The sequence below is a fragment of the Pongo abelii genome, chromosome 6 (assembly GCF_028885655.2).
Source record: "Pongo abelii isolate AG06213 chromosome 6, NHGRI_mPonAbe1-v2.0_pri, whole genome shotgun sequence".
NCBI lineage: Eukaryota > Metazoa > Chordata > Mammalia > Primates > Hominidae > Pongo > Pongo abelii.
The window spans coordinates 146,567,060-146,574,280 of record NC_071991.2 but is presented as its reverse complement, the minus strand read 5'-3'; positions in this window follow the sequence as shown (position 1 = coordinate 146,574,280).

Sequence of the window (7,221 nt, the reverse complement as noted above, 5' to 3'; positions counted from 1 at the left end):
GAAAAGGTAGAGTAGGCTGTCACAGTGGGATAAAACATGATTAAAAATGAACATTAAGAACCGCGTTAGAAAACATCTGGTCTGTGCTGGGAGCCTCGGGGTGGGGCAGGAGCGGGGTGTAGCTGAAGCCGTGCAGAGGCCTGGCAGGTAGCCCCCACCTGCTGCCGGACACAGGTGGGTGGGGATCATCCTGCCGTAGGTTGAGGAGCTTCAGAGGTCTCCCCTCAGTGCTTCTGCTGGGGTGGGGGCTCAGCTGGACCGGCCCTTGTGTAGAGGTGATTCTGTGCCGTAAGGGTTCCAGGGCATTTGAGTGAGACCTGGGCTTCATTTCATCACAGGGGCTTGTTCGAGATGAGCCATCACCCTCCTCACCCCATGCCTCCCCCGTCACTCAGCTGCTCCTAATTGTGGCTGAAAAGTGGCAAGGGTGAAAATCCTTGTGCTGATGGCAGCTCTTGAAGCAATGACAAGTGTGTGCTGCTGGGGTTGGTGGGGCCAGGAAGCATTGGGTCTCCCAGGAAGGGGTAGCCTTGGTGGACTTACCCAATTATCCACTGTAAAGTTAAGCCTGGCCAGGGCAGGCTGGGAGTTGTGGGTGGGCCGTGCTCTGTAAGTTCCCTGTGTGATGAGAAGTCTCTGCACCCACCCCCCAACCATCGTGCCCTCCCTCACATCAGGAGAGCAGGTGGCCCTCAGTCCTGGGATGGGCCCTTTTTTCAAGGCCCTTCCCTCAACGCTGGCAAAAAGCTTGGAGTTGTGACCCAGGGTAGGGCAGCGATTAAGGCTGTTTCCTGAAGCAGAAGTCCATTCATTCAGTGCTGTACCATGAGAACAAAGTGATTCGTGTCCTGGTAGGGCTCCCATGGGTTCAGAGGGCCCTGAGGAAGACAGCCCCTCTCTGGGGAGGAGCAGCAATGTGGCCTCACTTCGTGTAGGTGTCAGGGAAGCCCTGCTCTGAAGTGACATCTAAGCCAAGACCCTCAGGAGGAGTTGGCTTGAGTTGATGGCAAAAAAGGAGTGTCCAGGGACCTGCAGCTTTGATATGACTGGGATGTCTGTCAGAAATGTGGAGTCCCAGGCTGGGCCCCGGTCCTACTGAATTATTCTGTGTATAAGAAGATCCCAGGAGGGTCACAGGCATGTTGAAGTCTGGGAAATACCAGGAGTAATTGTTCCAGGCTTGGGGCCAGCATGTACAAAGGCCCTGAGGCAAAAATCAAAATGTTTCCTCTTTGGAAATAGTATGGAAGTCAGGTAGCCCAAGAGTGTCTTAACTGAGTCAACTCCCTCTACATTGCCTGCAAAAGGCGGGACCTCTGAAGGAATTTACCCTGGACCTGTGAGGGACCTCAGAAAGGAGACGGGCAAGTAGGTTGATGACAGCCCAGCGTGATTGGTGGAAGGTATGTACGGGGCCATGGGAACCCAAGAGAGGGGACTGTCCCAGGTGCAGGCCTGGAGATGCCGACTCAGGAGCTGGGAGGAGGAGGAGGAAGCGAACTTCCCTCCTTCCCCTTCACCAGCCACGGAGCACTGTGCTGGGAGGCTGGGTTGCTGAGGTTAGGAGAGGTGGGGCCAGGTTGGGGGGCCTGCATTCAGGAGCTTGACCTTTACGTTAGTTTGCAGGGAACCATTGATGGTTTTAAGCAGGGAGGTGATGTGATGAGATTGAGATTGATAACGAGTAACAGTTAACATTATCTCGCCTTAAGCAAAAGCCGGAACCCATGTTGAGCATTGCCAGACTGTCTCATTTAAGTGACCTGTGAGGTAGGTTCTTGCGTTCATTTTATAGCTAGAAAGGAGGGGGATGTGGCGCTGAGTAGCAAACAGAGCGGGGATGTGAGCGCAGGCCACTCTCAATGCTGTGGGACCTCCCTCAGGAGCAAGGGAGCGAGGGTGGACTGCATTGTGGGTGGCCAGTGGGTCTCAGGGATAAGGGGGCAGGATCTCCGGGGCTCTGAGACTGATCAGATGCTGAGGGTGGGTGAGTGGACCCGAGAAGACGGATAAGATGCCCAGGTTTCTGAATGAAGGGTTTTGTCACTTATGAAACTTTTCAGCATATGCAAAAGTAAAGAGACTGGGATGACACACACCCTTTACTCATCACCCACCTAAAACAAAATGTTGCTCCATGTTTAAACCTGTGCCTATCCCACCCCACCCCTGCCTTTTTTTTTTTTTTTTTTGAGGATGTGATGGAGGCAGGACAGGTCTTGACTGCCTAGGTCATATCACCTCTGCCTCCTAGAAAAGGAAGCAGCGTTCAGATATTAAAGAATTTCCCCCAGAGCCGCAGGGCGGGTAAACTGGGAAGCTGGAGCAGAACTCAGAACAGGTGTCCTTCAGAGCACCAGCAGCTCCTAGAACGTGTTGAAGCCTTCCGAAGGAGGTTAGTATGCACTCCACTAGAATAGAATCTGTGAGTTACTTGGCTTGGGAAATAACGGAGCTCAAACAAAGAAAACTTCCGTGGGGTTCTTGGGTGAAGAGCCTCTCACAGCCTGTAGCCCTGGCAGGCCGGGTCTCCCTCCAGGAGATGGATAGGACCTTTGACTTCAAGGTCCCTGGCTTTGACTACACATCCCACAGATCTACGAGCTGCCGAATGACCGGCTCTCCTAACACTAAGTCTCCTCAGCTGAGTCTGTCTTCTGAGCACACACCTGCCCTTGGAAGGACCAAGGCGTCCCCTGTCAAGGTGGGCCAGCCCTAGGGTGAGGGCTGTGAGCTAGGAAGGGCTCCAGGAGCCCCATGGACAAATCTGACCCTCCAGGCCACCAGGTGCACAACCTCAGACCCTACCAGATGCAGCAAAGGGATTGAACCTGAGTGGACATGATTGATTCTTTGATTCCTACTATAGTGAATTAAAGAGGTACACTCATGCACCGAGTAATGACATTTCTGTCAATGATGGACCACATTTATGACAGTGGTCCCATAAAATTATAGTGGAGCTGAAAAATTTCTTTCACTTAGTGATGTTGTAGCCTTCATAACGTCATAGCAAAATTACCGTATTTTTTTTATGTATTTATTTTTCTTTGAGACGGAGTCTCGCTCTGTCGCTTAGGCTGGAGTGCAGTGGTGCATTCTCGGCTCACTGCAAGCTCTGCCTCCCGGGTTCAAGCAATTATTCTGCCTCAGCCTCCCGAGTAGCTGGGACTACAGGTGCGTGCCACCATGCCTGGCTAATTTTTGTGTTTTTATCAGAGACAGGGTTTCACCATATTGGCCAGGCTGGTTTTGAACTCCTAACCTCAGGTGATCCTCCCGCCTCAGCCTCCCAAAGTGCTGGGATTACAGGCGTGAACCACCACGCCTGGCCGCTACCATATTTTAAAAAGAAATTTAGTGTGGCCTAAGCTTGTGGTGCATATAAAGTCTACAGTAGTGGACGGTAAAGTCTGAGGCCTTCACATTCACTCACCACTCACTGACTCACCCAGAACAACTTCCAGTCCTACAAGTTCCATTCATAGAAAGTACTTTTTATAGGCATACTGTTTTAATCTTTTATACCATATTCTTACTGTACATTTTCTATGCATAGATACACAAATGCTTACAATAGCGCAGGAGCGTGCTGTACAGGTTTGTAGCCTAGGAGTGATACACTATACCGTCCAGCCAGGGTGTGTAGCGGGCTGTACCATCAGGGTCTGTGGAAGTGCACTGATGTTCACGCAATGCCAGAATCGCCTAACAATGCATTTCTCAGTACATGTTCCTGTTATTAAGTGACATGACTATTTAATGTTTATTCAGTATTCAGTATAGTTTTTAGTACTTAGTATTTTTAAATCTTGCAGAAGGCTTGGGAAGCAAAAGTGAGAGGTAGGGCCGGGTGTGGTGGTTCATGCCTGTAATCCCAGCACTTTGGGAGGCTAAGGTAGGCGGATCACCTCAGGTCAGTAGTTCGAGACCAGCCTGGCCAACATGGTGAAACCCTGTCTGTACTGAAAATAACAAAAATTAGCCAGGCGAGGTGACGGGCGCCTGTAATCTCAGCTACCCAGGAGGCTGAGGCAGGAGAATCGCTGGAACCTGGGAGGCAGAGGCTGCAGTGAGCCGAGATTGACCCACTGCACTCCAGTCTGGGTGATAGAGTGAGGCTCCGTCTCAAAAAAAAAAAAAAAAAATAGAGGTGGAACTGGGAGGCCGCCCAGGGCCAGCGCATAGTAACAGTAACTGAACACCTTTTGAATGAGTAAATGGAGAACTGTAGATTCTTGGAAAGCCCAGGCTTGAGGGGCCAGACAGAGAAGGGGTTCTCTTACCTAAGCCAGACCCTCCCCTCAGCTACACCACTCGCTCCACACTCTTTTCACTCGGCTCAGCACAAGGCAAGATGAGCACAGCTCTTGAATTCAACGTGTTCTCATCTTAGATTACAGAGAGACTGTGGAAGAGGGAGGAGGACAAAGGACCTCTAGTTGAAAAGTAAAAACTGAGAAGTGAGAAGTTTTTCTTTTCTTTTTTTTTTTTTTTAAGACAGTCTCGCTCTGTCATCCAGGCTGGAGTGTAGTGGCACGATCTCAGGTCACTGCAACTTCCATTTACCAGGTTCAAGCAATTCTCGTGCCTCAGCATAGCTGGGATTACTGGCATGCCCCACCATGCCTGGCTAATTTTTTTGTGTATTTTTAGTAGAGAGTGGGTTTCACCATGTTGGCCAGGCTGGTCTCGAACTCCTGACCTCAAATTATCCGCCTGCCTTGGCCTCCCAAAGTGCTGAGGTTACAGACGTGGGCCAGAAGGGGTTTTTTTAGAAAACAGCTTGGAGAAGGAGTCGTGGGAAAGGAGTCAATTTTTTTTTTTTTTAATTTTTTGAGACAGGGTCTCACTCTGTCCCCCTGGCTGGAGTGCAGTGGCGCAATCACGGGTCACTGCAGCCTTGGCCTGCCAGGCTCAGATAATCCTCCCACTTCAGCCTCCCAAGTAAACTGGGACTACAGGGCGTGCATTACCACACCCGGCTAAGTTTTTGTGTTGTTTTTTTTTTGTGGAGATGAGATCTCACTATGTTGCCTAGACTGGTCTCAAACACCTGGGCTCAAGTGATCCGCCTGCCTTGGACTCCCAAAATGCTGAGATTACAAATGTGAGCCACCATTCCCATTCCCTTCTATCTATTCTTTCTGGCTTTTCTCATCTATTAACAGCAAGTGTAGGCTCAGGTCAGATTGAATTGAAAACATGCCTTTGAATCCTCCCTCCCCAGTCTGCTACAAAAGTCTCCTACTTGGAACTCATGGACAGTTGGGTTTGCTGGAGGCCAGAGGTTGAAACCTCCAGTGTTCAAGGGACCTGGCAGGCAAGGTTAAGTGTGGCAAGGGGTGATGGGGAGTGGTGGCGACCATGGTGCACTTGTGGTCCTCTGTCCTGCCTGAAGCAGGTGCTGCTGCTTGGCCCCAGGCACTTGTTGCTGGTGGGAATCTGAGCCTGCTGTTACTCTTCTGGTTTTTCAAGAAAAGCCAGGCATTTTTATGTGAAATCACCCAATTTTTAAGTGTTAGATCTAACTCAAATGGTCTTATCAACACTGGATAGGCCAAAGAAAGGCACTTAAGGGCTGCATTTAGTTAGAAACGTCTGATCTAAGTCAACATCTCCCTTTTTTTCCTCATAGTATTATAACCTCAAGAAACAAACCAGCATACAGGATGCCCCGATTGTAACAAAGGTTTAAAAATGGAGGAGGAGTTCCCTTAGAAAAGCTGAAGATTCCAGTCTGGAGCTGCAGTTGAGGCTGCAGTCAGGGTTGTTTGGCTGGATTACTGAGTGCACGGCATAAGTGCTTCAACCGCATTGGGACACAAGAATGGTCCCTTGCCTGGGGTTCAATGCTCATGCCATGGGTCGCCTTGTCACAGTGCCTGGAGGAGCTGTCCTGCTCAGAAGCCTCCCCATTCTCTGACCTCTTAGTAGCATACCCCATAGAGCCATAGAGACCTGCTACACCTCGTGCTTGGTGGCCACTTTTTTTTTTTTTTTTTTTTTAGACAGAGTCTCACTCTGTCGCCCAGGCTGGAGTACAGTGGTGTGATCTTGACTCGCTGCAACCTCTGCCTCCTAGGTTCAAGTGATTCTACTGCCTCAGCCTCCTGAGTAGCTGGGATTACAGGTGTGTGCCACCATGCCCAGTTAATTTTTGTATTTTTAGTAGAGACAGGGTTTCGCCACGTTGGTCAGGCTGGTCTTGAACTCCTGACCTCAGGTAATCCACCCACCTTGGCCTTCCAAAGTGCTGGGATTACAGGTGTGAGCCACCACAGCCGGCCAGTGGCCACTTTTTAATCACTGCCTTTTGGTCACCCCAAGACTAATTTGAGTCATGGAAGCAGCAACAGTCCTCTGGTGGCAGGGCTAGTTAGGCTCAAGCCCACCAGAATCTGCTGTTCCTTCCAAAGCCTTGACACTTCGAACTCCCTCTTTTTTTTTTATTTTTATTTTTTATTTGAGACAGATTCTCACTCTGTCTCCTAGACTGGAATGCAGTGGCGCAGTCTCAGCTCACTGCAACCTCTGCCTCAAGCAATGCTTGTGACTCAGCCTCCAGAGTAGCTGGGACTACAGGCACCCGCCACCACGCCCAGCTAATTTTTGTATTTTTAGTAGAGATGGGGTTTTGCCATGTTGGCCAGGCTGGTCTTGAACTCCTGGCCTCAAGTGATCCACCCGCCTTGGCCTCCCAAAGTGCTGGGATTAAAGGCATGAGCCGCTGCACCTGGCCAAACTCCCTCCTTTTAAGGAAACTGAGAATTGGAGAAGAGATGGCCTTGCCCAAAGCCACAGAGCTGGCCGGGATACTTCCAAGTATTCAAAACTGCATGGGAGGCCAGGTGCAGTGGCTTACGCCTGTAATCCCAGAGCTTTGGTTGGCCGAGGCAGGAGGATCACTTGAGCCCAGGAGTTTGAGTCCAGCATGGGCAACATAGCAAGACCCCAGTCTCTAATAATAAAAATAATTTAGAAACCCAAACTGCACAGGGTTGAATGCTTGCCGAGTATGTTCCATTTCGATACCTTGAGAGTTCAAGGCTCTCTGCTGAGTTAGCACAAGGCGTAGACTCCACCTGTCCCCTTTGCTGCCGCCAGCCCAGGTGCCTAAATGCTGTGACCTTGTGGCTGCCAGGCTCCTGCTCCTAGTCATGGGCCCGGAAACAATCCCTCTACTCTGATCACAGGCCACAGTAGCTCTACCTCTTCAGC